Source organism: Cryptomeria japonica, chromosome 1 (genome assembly GCF_030272615.1).
Source record: "Cryptomeria japonica chromosome 1, Sugi_1.0, whole genome shotgun sequence".
NCBI lineage: Eukaryota > Viridiplantae > Streptophyta > Pinopsida > Cupressales > Cupressaceae > Cryptomeria > Cryptomeria japonica.
In genome coordinates this window covers 696,227,695-696,239,887 of record NC_081405.1, presented here as the reverse complement: position 1 = coordinate 696,239,887, position 12,193 = coordinate 696,227,695, and positions in this window count along the sequence as shown.

Below are 12,193 nucleotides of genomic sequence, written 5' to 3'. Positions count from 1 at the left end.
AGTTACTTGACCACACAAAGAGGATAAAAACACACCTATGGATGAAGGACTATCATCCTTATTACATCATGCAAACTGAGAAAACTTAAATGGAAAAATCATGCCTAGGTGCCCTGCACCACTTTGTCATTGAAAAGATTGACTTTGGGGTGAACTCTCGAGCTACAAATGCTAAGCATTTGGAGACTTCCACTAGAAGAATTCTCACAAGAACTTGGAAAGATGAAAAGGATAAAAATGAAATGAAGTAGATCATAATGCAAATGGCCCAATACATCAATGCTATACAGGATCCTAATCCTCAACCTCTATCTCAAGTTCCTTTTTCGTTTGATCCAACATCCTCAATGAACTAGAGACTACTTGATTAGGTTTAAAGAAGCTGAATGGTTGTAGATGTCTTTAGTGAATGGCTGGAATCAATTGCCTAGCAAGGAACTAGCTACATTTCTAGTTTGGTCAAGGTGTTTGAAAATGCAGAGTCTGTAGGTAAAGAGTTGGAAATAGAAATAGTTTCTTGGGAAAAAGAAAAAAGTAAGTGGGTGGCTATATTGAAGCAAAGGAGGGATACACAGAGATATGGAGTAATGAATTTCGTAGTTGATAAGTTGTTTCATGGTCTTGATGACAATATACTTTTTGTATGCAAATAAAATATTGAGTGGATAAATTCAATTATTGAACAAGGACATGAGCAATCCATTAAGCTTTTAAAGGAGTTAAAAGAACTAACTAATACTATGCAGAAATACATGAAGTACATAGATATTCAACTCCTAAAAGAAGATATTATTCAAGCCTTCAAAGATCAAGTGCAACCAATCCAAGAAGAAAAATCCTTGGCAATAGAGGATTTCTTGAAAATTGCAAGAATTGAATCCATGCTAGTGGTTTGCTTCAATCATCTTTAGATGCATAAGGGTAAGGTTGTGCAGGTGAGAAAAAAGAAAGAAGTATGGAAGTAGTGAATTCTACATATCGATCTTCCATATTATTAGTTTATTCTCAACTCACTTGGAATGGCAAAATATTCGAAGCACCCCTTCATCGAAAGACGAACAGATGGAGGCCACATCATCTACAAGAGCCTGATCGCATCACTGTTGCCTATGGCTTATGCCACTTTTCTTATTTAGTTGTTGTTTTTCAATTTTTAAGATAGACTTCTTTAACTCTCATGAAGAGTTAATATTTTTACTCTGGTTCAATGATAAAAAATTATCATAGTCTAGCAGCTATATATACTTGATTAAAAGCCCTATAAAAGGTCCGAGATTTTTTGGGTTAAGATAGAACAAAAAGCTTTATCTTATTTGCTATATTATGTACTCTGAAAAAGGAAGGCAATTTTGTCTACGAATGAATTTGCAACATTTTCCATTTTATAAATCTGCGTGTTTATGAATTGTAATGTGAATCTCTATGAGGATTTGATTCAATTGCAAAATTTGTTATCTTTCTAATGTGGTGTATATGAATGTGTGAAAGGAAATTTTTTGAGAATGTATATCTTGCCGATTAGGATAGTGAAAGTCTATGAGCTTTTAGAAGAAATTTATACTTGAAAAATATTGCAGTGTTCGTTTTGTGTTGACATATGAATGCTTAAATGCCTTTAATACTTTCTCGTAAAAAGTGTACATGAGAATTGTCATAATTTAAGCTGATTGAAAATCACTCTTAGGACTTGTACTCGTATATAGAAGTTAACTATATAAGCAGTTATCGAACTGTTGGTGTGTTTTTGTCTTTTATTTATGGGCATGCAAAAGTAAAAGAATTAGAATGTGTAAAAGGCAAATCTATTAACCAATATATTTTTGGTGACTCTGTTGGGGAGTCGAATAAGTAGATTAGATATAATCATAAGGCGTATAGGGTAGTCTTGTTATTAGCCTAAGCATTCATCTTATGTATATTGAAGAAACATTTTGTAGATAGGCTAGAGTGAAAAAGATGTACAAAGTCCTAGAGATCTGAAGGAGTGTTTGAATCTATATTTCAAGAAATACAAAATTTGAATTTCTCCCCTTCTTTTACACCTAGGAGAAGAGAAATAAGTAGACCCACAAGATCTTCTCTTGTTTTACCTTTATCTTTCATTTGTCACACCCTAACTTTGCATGGTGTTTTTCCTCCTACTATAATCAATCCCATACCTTTGAACATTGTATTAACCATGGCTACTAATAATCCTTGGGGGCCAAATGTAGGACCACTTTCTCTTGGAGAAAATTTAAATCCCTTACCAAAAGGTTCAAGAGATCATTTACCCAATTTTAGTAGTGATGGAAAGGTTATGATTGATGATCATCTGAATGCCTTCAATGTTGCTTGTGGCGTATTAGCAATCCAACACGAGGATGTGGATGTAGGATTATTTTTTCAAACATTGACTGAAGTTCCCGCAGATTGGTTTTACAATTTACCTAATGGTGATACTACAAATTGGCAAGATCTCAAGAAAAAATTTAAAGCTATATTTAAATTAGCTGAGGATGAACACTCACTTTTGGCCCAATTAGCACAATTGAAAAAGGAGATTCCTGAAACAATGAGAGATTTTGTGGATAAGTTTGATAAGATAGTCCATAAGATCCTAGCTACTCAAAGATACTCTAATGATAATTTGAAGTTCTTTTTTATTAACTCAATGCGTTTAAAAATAAGTTTCCTAATCCATAGGCAAAGAGTGCAAAATTTAGCAGATGTGGAGACTTTAGTTATAGAATTGGAGGATGATTTAATTACTACAGGAAAATGGAAGAAAGAAGTTCAAAATATCAATCTGCAAGCATCAACCTCAACAACTATATTAGGCCCAGTGATTCAGAGATTGATGAATGATGTGATAACACTCAAGAGATAGTTGACTAAATCCAATACAACTTATCCACAGACCTATCAAGACATCCCAAGGAGATTTCCAAATTAATCAACAGGAATTGGAGGTAAAGGACTACAATTACCTCCTATGCAACAAAGGCTAGCTATTGAAACCCCTCCACCAAAATCTAACATGTGAATTTTTCATCTCACTGATGACCATGATGGAAGTCCTTGTCCAAAGATGGTGTGTTATGCTCAGTTGATTGGTTCTAAGGAGGTGCTAAGTGAACCAAGTGAAGAAGCATCTTTCAGGAAAATTGACAACTCTGAAATCCACTTTTTGGAGTACGAGTTAGATTAAAAAAGAGGAGGTGATATTTTGGTTACCTTAGAAGATCCTTCTTGCATTGTACTGACCAGAAATCAACAAAATGTCAAAACTCAAGGTGCTCCCTTGTCTTCTTTTGTGAATCTGTAAGGAGATTGTTTCTAAGTTTCATAATAATGATTTCAGAGCTCATGAACCCTAGTTATTGAAATCTATAGAGACTGAAGGTTCATTTTATATTGTAGAATTTTGTAAATCCTCCTGAATTCAAATTACACCAGTAGAATACTTAAAATTAAATCCCAAAGAACTTGATAGATGGGTTAAGTTTGTGAAAGGAAATAATGCATATGTACAGGCCGACATGGTACAACAATCAGTTAAAGCTACATGGTCTTCCCAAGGTGATGTGTCATCTCATCTTACTACTCATGAAGCTTTCCATAAAATAATTGACCATCAGGCTGATGATACATTGTCTGTTCTTGAATGAAAACCTAAGCCTTTTTATATATCTTTGTTCATAAATGGTCACAAATTAAATAGATGTATTATAGACTCAGGTGCCTCATATAATATCATGCCATCTATAGTGGCCAAAGCCTTGGGATTATCCTTAACAAAAACCTTTGGTAGGTGTTATTCAATGGAATCCAAGAAAATCCCCTTATTAGGACAAATCAAGGATGCTCAAGTAGTCCTTGCTGCTCATTCAGATAAAAGACTTAAGTTGACCATTTTAAGAGTTGATATATCTGTGAGTTACGATATGTTGTTAGTTTGTGCATTTTGTAGAGACCTAGGGGGTGAGATTAAGATGGATTGGTCTCAAGCCACCATTCCCATAGGGAAACAGCGAGTCATTTTGCAACCTGAGCCTAAATCCAAGTTCACTGTTTTCCCTTTTGATGATCCAAAGGCACAAATTTTATATCATGAATGTCAATTTGGGAATTATATGATCTTATCTGATAATGAAGTTGCACAAAATCTGTCACAACTTGAGACAATAGAGGATTTATGGTTGATGGAATTTGATGGAAGTTGTGCAGTATCAGGTTCTGGAGCTAGGGTAGTTCTCATTCCCCCCTCTAACAGACATATTCCTTTCTCTTTTAAGCTGGAATTCAAGAACACAAATAATACTACCGAGTATGAGGCCTTACTATTGGGATTAGCAGAAGTGAAGAAATTGGGAGTGAATTCATTGCAAGTTAAGGGGGATGTGGAGTTGATTGTGAAACAAGTCAGAGGGTTGTTCAATGTAAATAATGAAAGGTTGAGGCACTACTAAAATAGAGTCTGGGATGAAATTGAGGGTTTTGATGCATTTTATGTTGAAGCTATCCCTAGAGAACAAAATTCTAAAGCTGATTCTTTGGCATTACTGGCTTCCCTATTGATTCCCCACCTTGAGTTTACAAATGATACCTATAGAGTGGAATTGATATACTGGCCTAGTGTACCTTATAATTCATAATTTTTTGCAGATTTTAAGAATGACAAGCAAATCAACAACCTCTTGCATTGCGAAGAAATGTTCACTTCCACTTACTTTCAAGAATCAGATGTTGAATGTAAGTGGTTTTTACTAGAAATGGCTCAAGAAATGAATGATGGGGTAATACAACTAAAAGGAAATAAGATTTCTAAAGGGTTGGTCTCTTTAGAATGTCTCTTTGATCGTCATGATGTCTTTAAGAAGGAAAAAGATAGGCAAATTCCTATAGTCCAAGATGTTGGCGGTTATGAAAGAATTAATATTTGAATTGAGGAAGACCCTAAGTATGTTAATAAAGGAAAATGTTGCACACCTATAGAGAAATAAAGGTTCATAAGTCTCTTGTTGGAATATAAAGACATTTTTTGCCTTGTGCTATGATGACCTGAAGAACTTTAGGGAAGGAAAATTTCAACATCATATTCCTTTGAAGCCTAGAACAAGCCCTTTCCTATAGAAACTTATAAATTTTAACCCCAAAGTTGCTAAAGCCATATTTCAGGAGGTAGAAAAATTGTTGAAAGCTAGAATCATATATCCTATTCACTATTCTACTTGGATGGCCAACATTGTCCCAGTTCATAAGAAAAATGGAGAGATAAGAATTTGTTTGGACTTTAGGAATTTGAATCAAGCCAGCCTCAAAGATAACTATCCATTACCTGCTATGGATCATATTCTGCAGACAGGCTCAGGTTTAGAAATTATGTCTATACTTGATGGTTTTTCTAGTTATAACCAACTTAGTGTTTCAAAAAGCGACCAGCATAAAAATTATTTCATCACACCCTGGGGCACCTTCGCTTATAATAGGATGTTGTTCGGTCTGATAAATGCTGGGGCAACCTTCCAGAGGGCTATGGACTTGTCTTTCAGTCATTTGAAAGATAATATAATTTTTATATATCATAATGATTTAACTATCTTCTCGAAGAGAATAAAACATCACCTAAGAGACTGAATACAAGTATTGCAAAGATGTCGGGAATATAGAGCATCATTGAACCTGAAGAGTCTATGTTTGGGGTCACAGAGGGAAAATTACTTGGTCACATCGTCTTTAAAGAGAGAGTTAAAGTGGGAAAATTTAGTGAGGTCCTTCTTTGGGCAAGTGAATTTTCTAAGAATATTTGTTCCATATTTTGTAGAGACCACAAGGTACATTGTGAACCTAATGAGTGAATAGTAGGTATTCAAGTGGAATGAAGAGGGGAAGAAAGCATTTGAAGCAATAAAAGAAGCTATATCTCAAGCACCTATTCTTGTTAATCTAGATTTCAAGAAAGTTTTTATTATCTATTGTTATGCTTTAGAACATACCATGTCAAGGATTTTGTTACAAAAGAATGAAGAAAATGATGAAGTTCCAATATCCTTCATGACTGTTCCTCTCAATAAACATGAATTGAAATATTCATTGATACAAAAACAAGCATTTGCTATTGTGAAAGTTGTAAAATAATTCAGGTATTATATCCTCCATTCTCTTGTGATAGTATATGTGCCACATTCTGCTATTAAGAGCATTTTAACACAACAGGATATATGAATGAACAATAGAGCCTCATGGGTGTCTAAGATATAGGAGTTTAATCTAGACATTAAACCAACAAAATTGGTGAGAGGGCAAGGTTTGTGTAAGTTAATTGTAGAAAGTAAGAATAAAGTGAATGAGGAATTGCCCTTAGTCTTATTTGTTAGACTTAAAGACTCTTGGTTTGTGGACGTTGCATATTACTTGACTTATGGAGACTGTCTAGTGCATCTCTCTGAGAGAAAAGAAGAATTTGAGATTAAAGACAACTAAATATGTTGTTTTTGATTATATACTGTATGAAAAGGGCTTGGATGAAACTTTCTTACGCTGTGCAGATAAGTTACTTCAAGAGACACTATTGAAAACTTTTCATGATGAAGCTTGTGGTGGTCACCTTTTATTAATAGTAACTACCTATAAAATATTGAGAAATTGATATTATTGGCTAGGTATGTTTAAGGATGTATATAGTTGGGTAGCTAAGTGTGAAAAGTGTAAGTTATTCACTGGGAAGCCACAACTTGCAACATTACCTCTTAGACTGGTAGTTATTGATGAATTTTTTAAATAGTGGGGTTTATATTTTATAGGTCCATTGTCACCTCCTTCAAGTTATGGACATACACGGCCACAGATTACTTCACCAAAGGGGTCAAAGCTATTCTGGGGGGAAGACATCCTCTGAGGTTATCTGTAATTTTCTTAAAGAAAATATTTTGGTTCTTTTGGGGGTTCCTTAGAAGATTGTGGCTAATAATGAAACCAACTTCTCTTCTACTGAGATTTCATTATTTTGTTATGATCATGGGATATCTCTCGCTCACTCTTTAAATTATTACCCTCAGGGTAACAACCAGGTGGAGTCAAGCAATAAAAATGTGGAATATTATGAAGAAGCTGGTGAGTGAAAACTTCAAAGACTGGCACGAAAGATTGTATGAGGCTCTCTGGGTGGATCACACATATCCAAAAAGAGCCATAGGGATGTCACCTTTTGAACTAGTGTATGGCATGGGGACTCAAGTGTCAGTTCCCTTAGAACTTGCAGCTTCAAAGTCACAAATAGTTATTGAAGATGCATATTTTCAAGATTCTCTGGAGAAGAGGATTATACATTTATTGAGGATTGAAGAAGAAAGAGATAAATTGGTTGATTGAATTACAAAGCATCAAATGCAAGTCAAGAAAATATTTTACAGGAGAGCCATGCAATAAAAATTTATGCAAGGTGATCAGGATTTTACTTTGGGACAAAAGAAGAGAACCAAAAGGAGCACATCCGAAGTTCGAGTCATTATGGAAAGGACCATTTTCAATTCAAAGGTAAAAGGCCCTAATTCTTTCAAGCTAGCGTATCAGGATGGTACTATTGTTCCCCTGACTTATAATGGGCTAGATTTGAAGTTATATAATTTGTAAGGAGTCTTGTGCAAGTCTTGTACATAAGTTTTGTTGTGGTCATTTGTTGTTTCAGTTTTTTATTTTTGTTTCGGTCCTTTTGATTTAAGGCTTATTTGCGAAACCAAAGATCCTAGGGCTCATATGATGGTCCCTTACTGTCCCTGTCCCCATTTAGATCCAATGTTATTCCTCCCTACCTTTTTTCGGGTTTCAATTCAAAGGTCTCCCTTTAAATGTTTAATTTCCCTTTTCGGTCATGTATTTTCTCCCTTTGAAGCCAAGTAATTGAACCTTTCCTTAGTTCAAAGTTCAAGTTGAAAGTGCACTTTAAATATAGTTGTCTTCACAACATGGTTTTATGATAAAGGAGGGTGCTTTGTTGAAAATTTGTATTGAACCTGAACCTTTCGGTTCAAGGTTCAAGGTTCAAACCTGATCATGCAACGGTTATGTCTTTACTCGTTCATTGTTCTTTATTTTGTCATGGAGATTATTTTAGGTTTTTTTCTATGTTATTTCTCAATATTGAACTTGAACCTTTGAACCTTTTGGTTCTTGGTTCAAGGTTCAAAGTTCAAAATTCATAGTCCGAGGTTTCATTTAAAAATGGTGTGTGCAACATGGAGAGAAAGTGGTGGCAGGAAAGGATAATATTCTGAGGGATTCCAAATGTTAGTTTCTAATTATGGAAAGCAATCATGGTAATTAATGTGTCATGTGATGGAATGACCCGAAATTAAATGCATGTCAGTTATACATGAAATCGGGTGTCAATTCACACGAGGTTACTTAATTAGTACAACTACCTAGGATTTGAGTGTGATTTTGTCCATTTTTATTGTAAAAAGTTAGCAATCTTTCTAGTACCTTCTCAGTACTCATGAAAGAGAGAGAAGTCATAGGTATTGTATGTGCATTCAAATGATTTTTGAGAATTTACTATTGAGTTCAAGTTAGTTTAAATTATTCCTTCTTTTGTTGTATTTACTTTTTTAGAAGCTAGCTATTGTTCATTCACTTTGCCGTGTAGAAGAATTCATTTCATTCCTGAAATTATTTGATAAATATGAGAGGGGCTATCATGAGGCCAACTCTACCAAAATTGGGGCACACTTCTTGTTTCATTACCTCACTTCAAAAGATGGGTGACACTTTATTAGCACAGGCAAACCTCTCTGATTTTCCTGAGAGAGTTAAGAAGCCAGCCCAAAATTCAATGATGGAGAAAATTGTAAGGAGTGGTTTGGTTAAGGCTGTTCTATTTCACGTTGTTGCACCATGCCCAGAGCTAGTTTTATAATGTATGAAATGATATAATGTAGAACACATGTGTATTAGGGACATCAATGGTGAAGTGCTATTGAAAATTGACAGAGAAACAATAATGGCAGCCATGGGCATTCCTGATAAGAATCCGTATGAAGATTGGACCATTGGTACTTCATACTCCTTCTTTTATGAGAAGAAGAGCACTTACAAAAGTGTAATTGCTAGGAATTGGTTATTAAAAATTAAAAAGGGAGGGTCCAAGTTATCAAGGCCACTCATGAGAGAGAACTTCATAATAGAGGTATGGGATATTGTTGTTCTATTGAATATATTGAAAGTAAACGCCCATGCCTTTTACTGGGAAGACTGGATGTATTTCTACATCTAATTCATGTCAAATGGAAGTGCCTACCTAGACTGGGGACAAGTTGTCATAGAGAGATTGCATGAGAGATTAAACAAATTTGCGGGGATGAGTGGTTTCTATATGTCTTCATACCTATTTGATATTTTTGCTTGCACCCAAGATTGGCATGGCTTACACCATTAACCCTAGATTGATGGAATAAGGGTGTATGAATACTATCCTCACCTGCAGGAACAGAGATATGTAGAGAACTTCATGAGATGGAATGACATTTTTAAAGGAATATTGGTTCATGAGATGTAGGGTAATACAAATAAGTGATTATCGATATAAGAAATGAAATTTATTGGTATTTATGGCAGTTTTCTTTATCCAATTTGTGCAGTTTACCTATATTAGAGTTGGCAAATTTTAGGGTGAACCTTTCAGGTTACCCAGGTATGCTCTAGATAGCTATGTTTTAATTCAAGTCAATCGACAACTAGCTTATATTGATAAAAGAAGTGGAGGAAAGTTTGGGATTGTCTTTCCAGTAAAGATGGGATACTATAGTTGTAGATTAATTTCTTAGGATTCCCAAAGATACTGAGAGGGGGGGGGTGAATCAGTATCTAACCGGTTTGTGAATTTACTTGATTTAAAACATATAAAGCATATCAATAATGTGTACTGGTAAACCAGAAATAATACAATAAACAAGAGTAACAACATCCACATGAAAAGCACACCATAACACAGTAGTTTAATGAGGAAACCCAGTGTGGGAAAAACCTCAGTGGGATTTGTGACCCACAATATTCACTTACTGGCCAATAAAGGAATATTACTATTTTACAAGAGGGGCCTATACATGCAGGAAGGCCAAGTGCTTAGAGCTCACTGCTCAATTACAAAGGAAGTCACACTGACTTACAAAAATGGATTATGCAAATCTAATGTCTTGTACTGCCTTAAATTAGCATCTGCTATGCTAGATCCAGTACCGGTTTTAGCTCTGCTTCATATAAAAACCCTTAACCTTTAAATCGCATATTAGGTCTGCATAATTTTACCTATCACATTATTACAAAGTGTTCTACAATGATCTCATACATATATGAGTCATATTACAACTCGCCATGTTGGCTTACAATGATTTTACAATTAATTACAAAATATATTATCAACAAAATTCTTGTCAGCCTGGGTGTCGGTATCCTTCCTTTCACTGTCGGTGTTTTATGTGTCGGTGTAGAGTTTGTTGTTGCCAATGCCGGTAAATTGTCTTGCCGGTATCATATGATTGCAAGGTTTCCATCAATGACAAAACCTTCAATCACCTACAATTTCTCATTGGAGTGTGCATTTGTGAACAATCTCCCCCTTTGGCATTGATGGGAACACTCATGAGAAAAATCAACAAGTGTCCAAAACTGATATCCAAAAATGTTTGCCGAAAAAAATATTTTACCAAAAAAAATAATAAGGTCCCCATGAGCTGATGGTGTCATCTGCTGATCATTTTTCTCATTGCTTCGACTCCCCCTTTGACATCAATGACAAAGGTTTTCATTCGCTGCTAGTGGAGTCCTACCTGGATTCTTGTAACTAGTGGGTTGCCATATGAGAAATATCTATCAAACTTAAATTTATGTCATTGCTGAAAGTTTTACTATCTTTTATAGCCTCTTGGGTTCTCTGCACTGTATCGGTGAGTATGTTCATTTTCTCTTCCGATGTCTTCAATCTGGGAACCAGAGCTTCAAATATTTCTTTTCTCAAAGAAATAAGATACTCTAGTCTTGGACCAACTCTGCATTTTAAGTCCTTTGCTTTGTCTTTTATTTTGTGTTTTTCATTTTCCAGTTTCCTTATTTTCTCTTCCTGTTATGCAATTTTCTTCTCTAGTTCCAAAAAATCAGTCTGATGTTCCAGTCAGATTATTAGTAGTATTATTGATCTTATCCTATGCTTTTCTGATTTCTTTGTCAAGATCCTCTGTTAATACATCCATTTTGCAAGTGTCTCTATACAATTTCTTGAAGTCAAAAATGATTTCACCAAGTTCCAGTAAAAGGGTGTCCATCTCTCCCTTGTTCTTCTTAACTATATCATCAAAGAATTTTTCTTTTTCCTTTATCAACCTCTCCTTAAATGTATCCTCATTTATTTTGTCTAGTGTTATTAGGTTACCAGTTATATACTTAGACCATGTATCTAATTGGTTCAAAGAATCTTTGCTGTCTATGTTACACTTTGGAGCTATCATCTTCAAAATTGGTAAAGTGTTATCTATAGCCTTATAGGCTTGTGCATTGCATTCTGTTATTTTCTTGATTGAATCTAATAAGACCTTAGTTACACTAGTAGGTTTGAACTTTGTCATGGTTGTACCAGATGATTGTCCAACAGTTTTTACAATCTATAATTCATCGGTTGTAGTTGTAGCTATGCTTTCCTATTTCTCTAGAGGATTTGTTTGGGTTTGCATTTCTACAAACATAATTTTAGGCTTTTCATTTTGGGCTGGTGGCACTATCTATGTCTGTACCTGTGAATGAGCCTATTGCTTTGCTTGTTTCTCTATGTTGTCTACTATCAGTTTTTATTTTGTGCCTTATGTTGGTGGTGACTAAGTTGGTTTTTCAGTTTCAAGAGATGTCAGTGGCTCAGTGGATGATTTAGTATGCGCATCTGTGGTCTTTGCCTTTCCAGTGTCTGGGGGTTCACTTGATTCTTCAATTTGTTTTAGTTCCCCAATTTCAATGTTTTATGCAGTAATATTTCATGCCAGTGGCTCTGTTGCCACATATGATTGCTCAATTGATTCCTTATCTACCACAATATTGACTTTCTAAGTGTCAATGTTCATTGTATATAACACCTCAGAATTAGGAATTTTATCCTCATGTGGTGTTTCCATACTCTTAGTTGCCGGTTGATTGTCTATAGTGTCTACCAGTGGAGTATCTAGAGGTGGTG